The sequence below is a fragment of the Tenrec ecaudatus genome, unplaced genomic scaffold, assembly GCF_050624435.1.
Source record: "Tenrec ecaudatus isolate mTenEca1 unplaced genomic scaffold, mTenEca1.hap1 Scaffold_1823, whole genome shotgun sequence".
In the NCBI taxonomy this organism is placed as follows: domain Eukaryota; kingdom Metazoa; phylum Chordata; class Mammalia; order Afrosoricida; family Tenrecidae; genus Tenrec; species Tenrec ecaudatus.
Window position 1 is genome coordinate 14,886 of NW_027458093.1, and position 14,389 is coordinate 29,274.

Consider the following 14,389-nt stretch of genomic DNA (forward strand, 5'->3'; position numbering starts at 1 on the left):
GGGAATGTCCTTTCTCTGCATGTTTGCCCAGCATATTTAGACATAACTGATAGTAGGTTGATGGAATGGTATACTTTTCTAGAAAGAAATGCATCCAAAGAGTATCAGGAAGGAAAATACAGAATAATTGTTGGCACTACATGAGGTATATGTATTTCATCATCGTGTATCAATACGTCATATCCCAGGGGAGGTTTCTTGGGTAAGTGTGAAATTTACAGTGTTACACAGGGTTAAGCTGGTTGGGCAGTGGTCTCACACAGAATGGCCAATGACTTTATTGTTCTTATTCTGAAATCTGATTCCTCTTGGCTAATTTATTGGTAGTAAATACATCCTTGTCACCAAAGATTAGCTACTAGATTAATAAAAATAAAATTTCCTTAAGATGGCAACTCTATTTCCATGTATTGTTGCTTCTATATTACTCTCTCTCCCTCCCTTCCTTCATCCTTCTCCCCTCCTCTTTCTTTCTTTCCTTCAGGATGTAGCAGCGATTGATAGACAGCCATGAGAAAAAAATGTTCATACCATTTCATCTTCCATCATTCCTGTCAAAGAGCATACTGGGGTTTCTGTTAAAAACTAAAGAGCTTATTTGAGTAACAAAACAATCCAGGGGTTGGCAGTAGTACCTCCAAGGATTCACAAAGTACTGACATGAAAATAAATTTTCAGAGAGTATAAATACAGAGGATCCAGGAACTCACAAGAACATTCTGATTGCTTAGCTATTTATAAAATTTGAGTAATTGCACAATTATATACATATAACATATAATTATATATATATGCATGTATATATATTATATATATAATGGATATCGTTCCTGGTAGTGTGTTGTGAGAGGAAAGAAATACTTTTCTTAAAGACTTCTTGAACTATGATTAGTTTCAAAGGTCTGTTAAAAAAACACACTAAATATCATCAACAACAAAAACCGAAGTCAGGTCTTTTTCTTTGGCAGAAAGCCTCTCCTTACACCGAACATGTAGTTCTTTTGAACTCCTTTACAGAATTCAAAAGAAAGCAATAATGATAGGTAGATCAATTAAACACAATCAAATGTGGGACTACAGGAGCAGGGAAAGGAAAGGGGCCTGATTGGGAGAGGCACAAGACTGTCAATTGGAAAAGCTTACAAAATTGGGTCAGAACCCTCTGATGTCCAGTACATTCTTAAATGAAAGATTGTCTCACCCTGTGTTGGCCAGGGGACTCTCAGCAACCTCGCTCCATCTGACACTCCTTACATTGCTTTACATTGCAAGTCAGAGATCAGAAATAACTCAGTAGAGGCTGAGTGTATGTGAAGATAGAATCTGAGTTTAGCTGAGTATTTATTTTAAATACTTTCATTGGGGGCTCTTACATCACTTATTACAATCCATACATTCATCCATTGTGTCAAGAACCTTTGCATATATGCTGCCATCATCATTTTCAAAGCATTGTCTTACCCCTTGAGCCCCTGATATCAGCTCCCCATTTCTTCCTCCTCCCTCCCCTGTACATCCTCCCTCACAAACCCTTGATAAATTATGGATTTTTATTTTCATATCTTACATTATCCTCCATCTCCCCTCACCCACTTTTCCATTGTTTATACTCCTCATAGAGGTTTCTAGATTGATCCTTGTGATCAATTCCCCCTTTCTCCTCCCCTAATCCTCCCAGTATCTCTAATCTCATTTTTGGCCCTGAGGGGTTTATCTATCCTGGATTCCATGTGTTTTTCCAGGCTCTTATCTGGAGCCAGGTGCATGCTCTGATCTAATCCAATTTCTAAGGTAGTACTGAGGTCATGATAGTGGGGTGAAAGAAACACCAAAGAGCTAGAGGAAAGTTGTGTGCTTCATCGGTGCTATACTGCATCCTGACTAGCTCATCTCTTCCCTGTGACCCCTATGTGAGGGGATGTCCAATTGTCTACAGATGGGCATTGGGTCTCCACTCCATGCCCCCCACCCCCATTCTCATTGGGTATAATTTTGTTCTGGGTCTTAGCTGAGTGTTAACTTCACTGAAAGCCCCATTTGAGGCTTTTTTTTCTGGCCAAGAATGTTGAAAGTATCATGAACTCGAGAGAGAGGATCTTGAAGAATCAATCTACTGTTGTTTTGGTAGAAATATAAATTAGTTAGGAAAATGTTATACTTTGTTCACCTGTAACTTAGCAAGAAATGCTCCATAACTCCAACCCCAAGTTAACCCCCTCCACCTTGTCTCACTGATTCTCCCATGACTGTGTGCAGGAGCAAGTTATCATGGGTACTAGCTAAGCCAAAGGCTTATCTCAGTGCATAAAGTTCTCTCTCTCCTTGGCATTAACTGGCGCCTATATACCCGGCCTTTCTCACTGATATTTAGGGCTTTAGAAATGGAAGCTCTGAAAAAAGAGCTTACTTAAAACAAAATTATTTTCATAGTTTGTAGCTTTCATTCCAAGATTTATGTCTGTCTTAAAAAACTGTTTCACTCAGTCTATGTGTATGTTAGGCCAGGGTGACTAGAGAAATAAACCTAGTGAACTCATATATGTTTAAGAAAGGAAGTGGTGTTAACAAACCCAGGGACAAGGGAACAACAAGGAATCCAAAATCAGTGGCAAGGAGGATTTAAGATGCTTGGTAGGGATTGATCAATGACAATGTAACTGAGAGGAATTACTAAAACCAAAATGGAGGCTGAGCATGATAGTGGGGCAAGAGGAAAGTAAAAGGAAATAGAGGACAGAGCTAGGAGGCAAAGGATAATTATAGAGATCTCAATGCAGGCATGCATATATGTATATATATATATTTATATGCGATGATGGGGAAATAAATCTATGTGCATATATTTATTAGTTTCATATTAAGGTAGCCAATTGACATTGGACCTCCACTCAAGTACTCCCTCAATGCAAGAATACTTTGTTCTATTAAACTAGCAATCCATGATGCTCACCTTCCAACACTATTACTGAAGACAAATGGGTGCTTAATTAAATGTGGTGAAGAAAGCTGATGGTGCCCAGTTATCAAAAGATATAGTGTGTGATGTCTTAAAGGCTTGAAAGTAAACAAGCAGCCATCTAGCTGAGAAGCAACAAAGCCCACATGGAAGAAGCCCACCAGACTGTGCGATCACGAGGTGTCAAAGGGATCAGGGACTAGGCATCAAAGAACAAAAATTCATATCATTGTGAATGAGGCGGAGTGCAGATTTGGGAGCCAAAGCCCATCTGTAGGCAACTGGACATCCCCCTACAGAAGGGTCTTGGGGAGGAGAAGAGTGCAGGGTGCAATGTAGCAAAGATGGAACATACAATTTTCCTCTAGTTCTTAAATGATTCCTCCCCCCACCTCTAGTTCTTAAATGCTTCCTCCCCCCATCTTATCATGATCCCAATTCTACCTTACAAATCCAGCTGTACACTGGTACAGACAGGAACTGGAAACACGTGGGATCCAGGTCAGATGATCCCTTCAGGGACAATGGGAGAGAGGGGTGATACTGGGAGTGTTGAGGGATGGTGGAAATTTAAAGGGGAACCGATTACAAGGATCTATATATAACCTCCTCCCTAGGGGATGGGCAACAGAAAAGTGGGTGAAGAGAGATGTCAGACATTGTGAGATATGACAAAATAGTAATAATTTACAAGCGTTCATGAGTGAGGCAGGAGTGGGAGGGAGGGGAAAATGAGGAGATGATGCTAAGGGCTCAAGTAGAAAGCAAATGTTTTGAGAATGATGTTGGCAACAAATGTACAAATGTGCTTGACACAATGGATGGATGGATAGATTGTGATAATGTTGTATGAGCCCCCCCCCCAAATGATTTTTAAAATAAAGATAGGTAGTGTTTTTCTAGAAATATGTCCACTTATTCTAAATTTTCAAATTCACTGTTGTGATCTTCATAGTTTTGGTTCTGTTGTGATATTGGATTTTTTATTTCTTATTCTTTATATTTGCTTTTCCTATTCCTTTTACTTTAATTAGTTTACCAGTAGTTTGTCAAATGTTGTTAATATTTTTAAAGAATTAACTTGTCTTATGGATTATTTCCCTGTTCCTTTTCATTTATTTCTGCACCATTCTTTAATATTTATTGCCTTCTTATGACTGATATTTTACATAACTCTTTTTGTTCTAATTGTTGAAGGTGTTGTGTTACCATACTGACTTTGCTCTCTTTTTTGATATCTTCATACATTGTTCACAACAAGTGTTCTTAGTACTGCTTCTGCTGTGTACCAAAGCTTGTGGTATGCTTATTTTCATTTTTGTAAGGAATTTAAAACCTTAATCCCTTAATCCTACCATTTCCAAGCAATTTAATGCACAAAATTTCTCATTTTCCATGTTAACTTTTTATTCTTTTATCTTCCTATTGTTTATATCTAATTTCATAATGTTGTGAAGTAAAAATTTTTATTTATAATATCACAAATTAAAAATTATTAAGCCTTCATTGTAGCCTAACATGTGGACTATTCTGAAGAATGGTACATATGAACATGAGAAGAAGATACATTGAGGTTTTCCCAGATAGCATGCACCCTATATGTCTAAGAGGTCAGTAATTATAGTATTTAATTCTTCTGTTACTGTATTGATTTATTATCTAGTTGATCTTTTGAGTTGTTCTGTAAAACCCAGTGAGGTGTATTTAACTCTATTCCTGTAAAATTATGTATTTCTCTCTTTAAGTCTATAAGAGTTTGATGAATATATCTTGAGGGTCTGCCATTGAATGTATATATATTCATTAATATTTTTTTCTTCTTGCTCTTTTGTTCCTTTTATCATATGATGCCCTTATTGGTCTCCCATTAAAGATTTGGTCTTGAAGTATATTTCACTATTAATTTGTATAGCCAGTAACAGATTTCAAAATTGTCATTGGTTAATATTGCTATCCTTGTTTTTTATTGCCATTTTCTTGATGTATTTTCTTCGACCTTTGATTTTTAGATTCTATTTCTCTTTATGTCTCATTTGTGTTTGTTGTAAGCATAGATTTATGGATCAAGTTTCCTTACCCATTGTGCTTCTCACTGCCTCTTGAGAGGTACATTGTATCCATTAACATTCCATTTCATTATTGATGTGTATGCATTTATTGCTGTCATTATGCATTGGGTTGTCTTTATGGTACCCCCGCCCCTTTGTGGAATTATTGTGTTTTTTCCTCAGTTTTCTTGCCCTGAGTTCATTTTCTTATCTTTTCTCTTAATTTTTGTCTTTTTTTGGTTATTATTTTGTAAGGCTTCATGCTTTGCTCTTGCTGTTTTTCTTTTGGATTAGCTTTATTTTTTCTTCTTCATTCTTTCCATTTTACTTGAGAATCTTGTTAATAATTATATGATTCCAAACAATAATATTGCATAGAAAATCTTTTCTGGATCATTCTAAGGGAAATTTTTTGAATAAATATCTATTTTTGAGTATTCATTAGGATGAAAACTTTCAAGATACATCAGAGGGTGTGAAGAAAATTTCCACTCAGCATGAGAATATTTTCTTTTTGCATTAACTTTTTCTAACTTTGACAACAAATGGCCTAGTTAGTATCCTGGAGTGAAAACAGATCTCATCAATACCTATTATTCTGAAGTCTGCCTTTGGATCAATGGTGACAGACAGACAAAGCCCATTCCAATGAAGAGAAGGCAGATTCCAATACAGGAAGTTTCCCAAGAGCCACTGTGCACGGTGTCCCTAGAGAGGTACTGACAAGTTGGGGAAACCACAGCTTCTGAGAGGAAAGCATCACTGACTACATTCCCTGGCATCTGCTGAAAACATGGCCTAAAGAACATTTTGAGAAATCAGTTTGCAATTTCCTCCTCTTGTGACACATTTACTATCCTTTGGAATCAAAGATGTCTTCCAATGAGTGCTTCCTTCGTTGTGACTCCAATGAATGATCTTTCGAATGACTCAACCCAACAGACAGGTCATTCAGTTCACCTGTTCCCAGTGGCAGGGGTCTCTCTGTGCCTGGAACCTTTGTTTCTGCATACAGGGAGACAATGGGTAGCAAGCATCACTAAGGACGTGTCAGAAATTTAGCCCCAGAAGTCACCACCATTGTTTTCTCAGACATAGAGATCATTAGTCATTCACTGCCAACAGTGCACAGAGAACAATGCAGAAGGAAATCTTCATAGACCTGACCCTGGACTGTAGGAGGTCACTGAGTTCAGTACATTTGAAATCATTCATTGCACGCATGAATCTGGACATGCCTGTATTTTATTGTCAATAGGTTTTGAGTAACAGATAGGGTGAGAATTATCATGATAACCTATTTTTCAAGAAGGAAATTGGGTTCTATAGGATGAAAATGAACTCTTAGAGTCACTTTACTATTTGTATTGCACACAGAGAATGCTAATTTCTCCTTCAGGTCGGCAGTGAGGAGAAAATTTAGAGAGTAAGAAAAAGAAAAAAATGTCCGTCGACATGCTGAGAGATGAAAGACGGAAGGAACCCTGATTCCAAAAGGAAATGCTCCATCATCTATCTGTGCCTGTCTAGGGCTGGATGTGCGCGCTCAGTGAGTTCTGCGCGCCCCCTGCTGCCCAGTGTCTTCCCTGCAGGGGAGGTTTGTGTCTGGGCTCACACTGACTTCCCCTCACTGTGTTTCCCTTGCACAGTAATACATGGCCGAATCCTCAGCAGTCACGGAGCTCAGCTGCAGGGAGAACTGATTATTCGATGTGTCTCTAGTGATGGAGAGTCTGCTTTGGAATGATGGGTTATAATTTGTACCGCCACTAGAGCATATCCATGCCATCCACTGCAGCCCTTTCCCTGAGGGCTGGCGGATCCAGTGCCAGCAGTAACCACTGCTTGTGATGGAGAAACCAGAGACAGTGCAGATGAGGGACAGCTTCTGGGAGGGCTTCACCAGTCCTGGACCCGACTCCTGAAGCTGCACCTGGGACAGGACACCTGCAAACAAAAACAGATGGTCCCCATTATTCACTTGAGTTCACAACCATCCCCACAGACCCAGGTCAGATATCTGAATCTCCCACCTTGGGGAACTGTCAGGAGGCACAGGAGAACACACAGCAATAGCATCTTTAGACCACAGCTCTGCATTCCCAAGAGACCTGAAGGCCTGTCTGAAGAGAACTGATAGCTTTCCTGCCCAAGGGAAATTTATCCTAGTGCCCGAAGAATGATTTGCATGTGAGCGAGCACTGTCTTTATAAACAGAAAGTGATAGAGACCAGACAACCCTCTACCTCCTGAGCCCATGCTAGGGTAACTGTGTTTGAACTCGTATGCATGTTAGTCTATAATGAGAGAGCACTTGACCTAAGCGGTGTGTATTAAAGATAAAAGGAAAACCAAATATTTCTGAGCTCAATATTCTCTCCCTCCAGCCCCTCAAAGTCTCTGCCCTGCCTTGGGCTCCTGTATGTCCTGTGCCCCAGAGAGTGGACAGACTATCATTTGTTGAAAACATCAGGTGGACACCAGGGTATCTTCATCACCCACGCTCTCCAAACACCTTTTCTTTCCAAACTAACACTTCCTTATCAACCTCCTCAAAGTCTTCTGGGGTTTTCTTTGAGCCACTGCCATCACCAACTCCAGCACTCCTACCAACAACACGTCTCAGGTTTTGATAACTAAGGCCAATCTCAGTGTAAATAAAGAGATGCCAGTGTCATAGGGTCTCAGGGAGGAGGTTTCCAACTGGAGAATGTGGACCCCAGAAAAGAAAAGTTTCAACTCTATAACTTCTAATTGATGCAAGACTGTGAGATGTCAGTCACTTGGTTTTCCAGAGCACATCCAAAATTAGGGCAAAACCTGTCAGGAGTTCAAGTGTAAAGATACAGCAGAGAAGTGAGTGGAAATTCAAGTTATCAGGGGGGCAGAAAAAGAATAATGATATTTCAGGTTTTGAAAAAAAGACACCTGCTTGAGACTCAACAGGCACCCTGGATTAAAATAAGGTCTATTCAGGCAACTAGTCCTCAAAATTTAGGGGACAACCATACATACTGTTTTAAATGCCCCTTTCCCAGGGGATTCTGTTCTATATGAAATGTGAGCATTTCCAACCAAAATCATCCTCTTCATTTGCACGCTGGGCACAGCCCTCTGAAAACTACTCAGAGATCTAAAGCTTGTGTTTATTTCCTAGACTCAAGGAAAATTATTCACCTTAATGCCTATGGAATCTGTGGGATTGTCTCTAGACATGCAGTTTACAAAGCCATTCCCCATTCAGATTCCTTCCTCATTTCTCTCCCTCATATCATAGATTATTTCCCCCAGATTAGGGTTGGCCATATTAATTTTCTGGTCAGTTAGAATATCTTTAAATTTCTACATAAATATATATTTCAACACTGTGAAAATCTGAGCATAAGATTATGGTCACCTGAAATTCTTTGGCCCAGAATTTGCAGAGGGATATTAGCCATAAGATAATATTGCTGCACATATACTTGACAATACAAATTAAATAGGAAAACTTAAAAAGAAAAACAACCTATCACTTCCTCCCACACAAGCATCAGAAATCCCAAACTCGAACCAGACACCAAAGACTATAGCTATATTGGTGAGAATATGATGGCATGTTCAATGTCTTTGCCATTAGGGAATTGTAAAGTATAACAGTGACATACCATATTGTTTAAATGAATGAATCAAGCAAACATAAAGGGCAAACTAATGATGCCTTATGTTGTTTATTGTTTTGATAGTTGTATAAAAGACACAAAATCATAAAGTTCTCTAAAATCTGGTCAGCTGTTTTAATTTTGGTTTTGTGTTTTAATGCACTGTGGTCTTAAATAAGTGGTAAAAGAGTTTGATGATTTTCACAGTATCTGTTGAGGACTATTATAGTTAGGCTTGTGTCAACTTGGCGGGGTAGTGTGCTTAGTGGTTTGGTAGTTGGCACCTAGTAATTCCTCATCATGTGAAAGAACACAATTCAATCAATTCCATAATGGGGTCTGCTGTGCGTAGCCAAGCAGTTGTATGATTAGGGTAGAGTGTACCTCCCTTACTCAGGACACAGCTCTGAAGCAACTGGAAAACAAATATTCTGTGTGAATGTTATCTACTTCCTTTATAAACAGATTGGTAGGGAAACTTGTTCCTTTCCTTCTGGGTTTGGATCCTGCATCTGGGCTCTTCAAGCTCTAGTTTTTGAATTTGACCGAAAGCTTGAAATAACCCCCGCCAATCCTGAGAGTCCACAGTGGCCTGGTATCTGACATGTGATCTGACCTTGAAGTAATATACATCTTCAATAACAAGTATGACTTGTTTTTATTTACCTGCCTTTGAAACTATCATCAAGTTGTGCTCCAGCCTATTGTAGATTTATCAGCCCCTGAAGCTACATAAGTCAGGAGAAGCCTAACTAAGACTCGAGGACTTAGGGTCAGAATGGAGGTGCCCACTTCTACAACTGCATGAGCAGTTCTCTTTATCTCTCTATGCAGCTCTGGTTTTGTTCTTCTAGTGACCTTATCCTTACATAGATGTTGAATGTTATCACGTTGAATTTATCATTCAGTTTAGAAATGGCAAGATTTAGAGTCACTGAGTTTTACAATAAATACCGTGACATGCTCCTCCATTTATTTCTGTTATATTTCATTTACTACAATAATATTTTAAATTTTATATGGGGTTTTAAATATGTATATTGTATAATCTCTTATACCTTTCATTTTATGAAGCACATAATCTTGCTTTTTATTTTCCAAAAACCATTTTTGGGTGTGATAATGCAGATATCGTATAATTCCATAGCTCAATCACATCAAGACATATTGTACATTTGCTACCACAGTCAGTTTCAAAATATTTTCTTACTTCCTAAACTCTTTAATATCAACCCCATCTTACTCGGTCTGTCTCCCATAGCCCCACCCCACCATATCCTTCAGGAACCCTATTTTACTTGCTGTGTCTATAGGTGCATCAATCCCAGGTTTCATATTCTGAGAAAAACAGAAAAGATAATAATATAAATTCAGTAGGGTTACCACCAATGACAAAATACATCTGAGTAGAGTATACCCAATATGAAACAGAGGGAGAGAGAGAGAATGTTGAAAACCAGATCAGGTCTGGCTCATGGCATGGAGGAACTTGGAGCTGTGTGCCGGGCGCTGGGGTCACGCTGCGTTGCTGACCAGAGGCTAGAGCCCCTCCTCTGCCCATGGCGGAGTGGCACCCAAGCTCCTGACAGGGGACTGAGGCGGCTAGGGACGTCGGGGCTCCGGAGCCAGGCACTGGGCCTGCTTTTGCAGCCGCCTCAGGGGCCAAAGAGCACGAACCCGTTCATGCGCGCGCAGGAGGAGGCCTGGCGGCGCCGCAACAAGACTGTCCTCACATACGTGACCTCGGTCGCCATGGCCATGCTGGGGGCGTCCTACGCAGCGGTGCCCCTTTATCGGCTCTATTGCCAGACTACTGGACTTGGAGGGTCAGCTGTAGCTGGTCATGGATCTAACCAGATTGAAAACATGGTGCCTGTTAAGGATCGCATTATTAAAGTCACCTTTTTTTTCTTTTTTAAATATTTTATTAGGGGCTCATACAACTCTTATCACAATCCATACATATACATACATCAGTTGTATAAAGCACATCTGTACATTCTTTTCCCTAATCATTTTCTTTTTTTTCTCCTCTTTTCTTTTTTTACATTTTATTAGGGGCTCATACAACTTTGTCACAATCCATACATATACATACATCAATTGTATAAAGCACATCTGCACATTCCCTGCCCCAATCATTCTCAAAGCATTTGCTCTCCACTTAAGCCCTTTGCATCAGGTCCTCTTTTTTTCCCCCGCTCCCTCCCTGTTCCCCCCTCCCTCTAAAGTAACCTTTAATGCGGATGTGCATGCAAGTCTCCAGTGGAACTTTAGACCTCAGCAAACGGAAATATATGTAATGCCAGGAGAGACGGCACTGGCATTTTACAAAGCTAAGAACCCGACTGACAAGCCAGTCATCGGGATTTCTACATACAATCTTGTACCATTTGAAGCTGGACAGTATTTCAATAGAATACAGTGCTTCTGTTTTGAAGAACAAAGGCTTAATCCACAAGAGGAAGTAGACATGCCAGGGTTTTTCTACATTGATCCTGAATGTGCTGAAGATCCAAGAATGGTGAATATTGATCTCATCACTCTTTCTTATACTTTTTGTTGGAGCTAAAGATGGCCATAAATTGCCAGTTCCAGGCTATCATTGAAGTCAGCAACTAAATCTGCGTCCCATTTGTGATTTTTGAGAAATCATGTGTCTGACTTCTCAGAGATGAAATATTTCTACTATGTTGTATTTAATTATTGTGTACTGGTGATGGTTCAGCTTGCTTCCTTCCATGCCTGGACATCTTAACCACATTTAAAATCGAGAAAACAGGTTTAGCTTTTACCATAAGGAATCCACTTAAAGAGTGCCTACTTAAGAGTGACTGCCACCAAACTCTTAAGAGCTTGATAGTAGTAAGTAACTGTTTAGCTTTAAATATAAATATAAATATATATAAAGAGAGAGAGAGACTTAATGGTACGGCTTAATTCATTAGATTGCTTCCAAATTTTGGCCCTTCATACTTGTATCATTTGAACACTTGATGTTTATTTTTGGCTGTGCACCAGACTCTGAACAGGTTGATTATTAAATCTCTCAAACCAGTGGTGTTACCTGCCTTCAGTGTGAATAGTCATTATTGTTAGTCCTTAACATGAAAGAGGTGTGTTACTTGCTCAAAGATTGCATGTTTTCTTCAAATTCTTATTTGTTTTACTTTTAAGATCTAGGACTGCTTTATATTGATTGTACCATGTAAATAATTAGGTTGCAATTGTGGTACCATGAAATCTCTCTATATATATGATTAACTATGATAGTTACAAGTCCTTCAATGTTAAAATATGTGTGGGGTTGTATACATATACTGATATCGAAAGTCTACCTGTAAACAAACTCTAAAGACACATTAAATTATTTTAATAGTTAAGAAAAAAAACCAGATCAGACCCAACATGTATCAGTAGGGGGGTTAACTGAAAAAGTTTTAACCATTCAAGCCAGGTTTATCATTTTGTTCTACTATAATCATCTCTCCAATGCAATCTGATTAGTAACCAGGTGATTCCCATCCCTCTATTATGGACAGAGGGTAATCACCTGAGGTTTATTGCCTCGGTAGATCTCATAAATGTATCTTGCCTTTAAACATGTATCTTCCATTCTTTCTAAAGTTTAGAATAGTGTTATCATCTATTTCCTTTGAATCTGGTGACCCTAGAAAGGGACAATGCTATTTCTACTTTATCCTTTCTTTATTCTGTGAACACAATGATATCCCATCAAGATAATGAGGGGTTTATTGCTCATTCCTCAGATATATTAATGTATTTCCTTAACACTTGGAAACTTGACTTGTATTCACGCTAAAAGCTGCTCAGGTCTCATTCAAAATCACTAAATTTTAATGATATACCATGAAGTGTGACAATTTTATTTTACCTCACTTTCCCTAGATATATTATCATTTATTTTCTTAATATATTGAAAGCTGGTGTGTATTATTGTTAAAAGCTGTTCTCATCTCATTTAAAATCACTAAAGTAAGCTTTAATTGTATCAGATGAATTGTGATGATTTTATTTGTATAAAGCCTTTATTATTTATTGGTTCCACATTTTTCTGCTTACTGATAACTATTTAGCTTTTCTTTTATAATTGTGATTTGTGTTTATTGAATTTCTGGGGTCAGGCATGGATAAAAATCCAACTGCACTCTCCAAAACGCTCTGTGCCATCAGACACACACTGGGAAGTGGCCCACTGAAAGGGTAGTGGCAGCTCCCAGACTTCTGTGAAGCAGCAGGGGCCCAGAAATGCCAAACCCCACTGTCCTGCTGGGCAGAGTCCTGGGTGTGGTGTCTGAGAGGAGTGCTTGGGGGCTGTCTGCTCAGGAATGATGTCTCTGTCCACTTCCATAGGTGAATCCTCATTGATGCTGAGAGACAGCGGCATGGAGTCTGAACCCTGCCATTCCCGGCTTTTGCTCAAGGATCCTCCAGATGCCCACCCCAGTAAATCCCCTAGTTATACTGCCAATCTCTTACTGAATCTGTTCTAGACCACGTGGTACACAGGGTGGAAGCTCTTGTCAGTTTTTCCCTGTGATCTGTTATCTCAGGCACAGAGAGAAGAATCAACTCTGAAGGTGCTGACCTAAACTGGGAACAAGAAGAGAATGTATAATTAGGAAAATATAAAATATTGGAAATAGGACTTCATTTTTAAGCCTCATCCTGGAAAGAATACAAAAACACATATAATCAGATTTTCAGTGGTTTATTTTTGTTGTTTTGTTGTCTGGTTGCATACTGTTGCTTTGTTTTCCTCTGTCTTGTTTTCGTGCATGTTAGTGTCTCCACAGGTCTGTCTGAATAGGACAGGCTGGATGAACTATCTGTAGGGAAAAAAACTGGACCGACAGTTCTGGGGGGACTTTGGGTGGGGGGATAGGGGGGTAAGGAAGTAGTGTTAACAAACACAGGGACAAGGGAACAACATGGGACCCCAAATGGTAGAGAGGGGGGAATGGCAGGCCTGGTGGGGAATGATCAAGGGTAAGGTTGTGTAGACAAGAGGTATACTCTAGCCCAGGTGGCAACGAGGCATGGTAGTAGGGCAGGAGGAAAGTCAAGGGAGATGGAGGAAAGAGCTAGGAGTCAAAGGGCATTTATGAAGGTCTAGGCAAAGACATGTACATGCAAATATATATAGGAGGATGGGGAAATAGATCGATGTGTCTATATTTATAGGTAAAGCCCTGTCTATTAAACAACTCTTCCCCCCTCCTTGCTCTGCTGTGTCTCTACACGTGAAGTCATGACACCTGACTGGTCTGCACTCTTCTGAACGTTCTCTGTCAAACAGAGTCTCTCTTCAGAATCTTGCATTTCTCGCAGAGTTAAAACCTTGTCTTGTCTGGGGACCAACTTTTCTAGTTGGCAACTTCTTCCCTGAAACACGGTGGCACTTGACTCACTTGACTTACCCTGAGGTTTTCCTTAGCAATCAGGCACTGGATGAAGTGATGGTGTTGCTTGTAAGAGCGGTGGGGTTTGTGATGATCTTGGCCAAGGTGGGGAAAGACATGGCTGATGAACATTAGTAGGGAGTCAATGCCAACTGCAGACATCCTGCCAGAGGCCTCAGGGCATATGTACATTAATGAAATACAGGGACAAGAGTGAAGGGCAGTCTCTGGTCGAGCTTACCGCTGCCTGTCCTTAGTATCTGTTGGACATTGCAACAATTCACAGAGCCCAGAAACATGAGGAAATCTACTCAAGGGAGG

The 14,389-nt window shown here is 39.7% G+C and overlaps 1 pseudogene; it reads left to right on the forward strand.

The window, feature by feature from the left end:
• Positions 1-10,124: 10,124 nt before the first annotated feature.
• Positions 10,125-11,254, forward strand: LOC142436149 (cytochrome c oxidase assembly protein COX11, mitochondrial-like; annotated as a pseudogene).
• The last annotated feature ends 3,135 nt before the right edge of the window (positions 11,255-14,389 follow it).